This window comes from Helianthus annuus, chromosome 11, assembly GCF_002127325.2.
Source record: "Helianthus annuus cultivar XRQ/B chromosome 11, HanXRQr2.0-SUNRISE, whole genome shotgun sequence".
Lineage (NCBI taxonomy): Eukaryota > Viridiplantae > Streptophyta > Magnoliopsida > Asterales > Asteraceae > Helianthus > Helianthus annuus.
Genome location: NC_035443.2, coordinates 145,964,102 through 145,965,822, shown reverse-complemented (window position 1 = coordinate 145,965,822; position 1,721 = coordinate 145,964,102).

Here is a 1,721-nt window from a genome sequence, read left to right as displayed (position 1 = left end):
CAACATAAGTAACTAGTTATTAAAGTCATTAATACAAAACCAAATAAAAAGTGCAAAAGATTAAAAATAAAAAGTATTATACTAAACACTTGTCTTCACCAAGTGATGTAAGAGACTTAGGCAAACATGGCCTTGATTGTCAAGAACTCTTACGATCAATCTTGGATCCCGAGACGACTCACACACTCTATGATGGACAATGGATGATGGTGGTGGATGATGGTGTTATGGTGGTGGTGGGTGGTGGATGAAGTGTGAGAGAGGTGGTGTGCCAAGGGATGAGAGAGAATGAAGCCAAGCTCCTCTATTTATAGGCTGAACAGAACGCTGGACACGGCCCCGTGTTCGCTGAACACGGCCCCGTGCCCGTCTGACATTCTCTCTCTTCATTAATTGTAATTGCGAATTACAATTAATGCGCCTGCTGTACTTTCAACACGCCCCCGTGTCCGCTGGGCACGGCCCCGTGGTGAGCAATGGAAGCTTCTACTGGTTTGTCTTTTCTGCTGCTTCCTGGGCACGCCCCCGTGTTCACTGGACACGGGGCGTGTTCAGGCTCTGTTCTCTTCTCTTTGTCTTGGGAGGTGCCGTGGAGGGTCCGGGCAGTCCACTTTTGTTCCTTTTCTTGTATTTATGGTAGAATTAGTGGTCTTTTTGCTTCTTTTGTGATTTTGAGCTCATTTCATCCTGAAAATACAAAAGGAAGACAAAAACACTCTTTTTCCAACATTAGTACTTAAAAAGGGTTAGTTTTATGCCTTAAATGATGTGTTTTATATGTTGCATTTTACACACATCATGCCTACGGGCCAATATTATTAAAACATCCATTAGAGATGTAGTGCCTACGGGCCAGTATTATAAAAACATCCATTTGTGATGTAGTGCCTACGGGCCAATATTATTAAAACATCCATTAGAGATGTAGTGCCTACGGGCCAGTATTATAAAAACATCCATTAGTGATGTAGTGCCTACGGGCCAATATTATTAAAACATCCATTAGAGATGTAGTGCCTACGGGCCAGTATTATAAAAACATCCATTAGTGATGTAGTGCCTACGGGCCAATATTATTAAAACATCCATTAGAGATGTAGTGCCTACGGGCCAGTATTATTAAAACATCCATTAGAGATGTAGTGCCTACGGGCCAACTATATTAAAACATCCATTAGAGGTGTAGTGCCTATGGGCCATAATAATTGTCTTATAAAGACAAAAGACAGTGGTAGTCTATGACTCTCTGTCAGAAAGAGATAAAAGGACTACGGTTCAAATCTCTATGCCTTTGATTCTCTGAAATCTCGGCTAATATTATAAAACATCATCATGATTAGGCTTTATGCCGCCAATACTATTTATATAGCTGAAATAGGATATATTCAAATCCTAGCATGTAATAGAATAAAAAGTTAACCAAATATGGTCTCTGTACCATGGTTGACAAATTGTCATAAAAGACAATTATATAATAATCTCCTAAATAAAATTTTGTTATCTTCTGTAACAGATTCAAGTTACAATGGCGGATCCCAATGGAGAGAACAGCCACACAAATGAAGATGACTACGACAATGCGTCAGTGCATTTGACAGGCGCACAACTGAAGGCTCTGATTGACAATGCTGTTCAGGCAGCTATCGATCGTCAATATACTGAGTCCCAAAGCAGAACCGTGTCAAAACCACCCTCTAAACCAAAGACACACTCCAAACCAC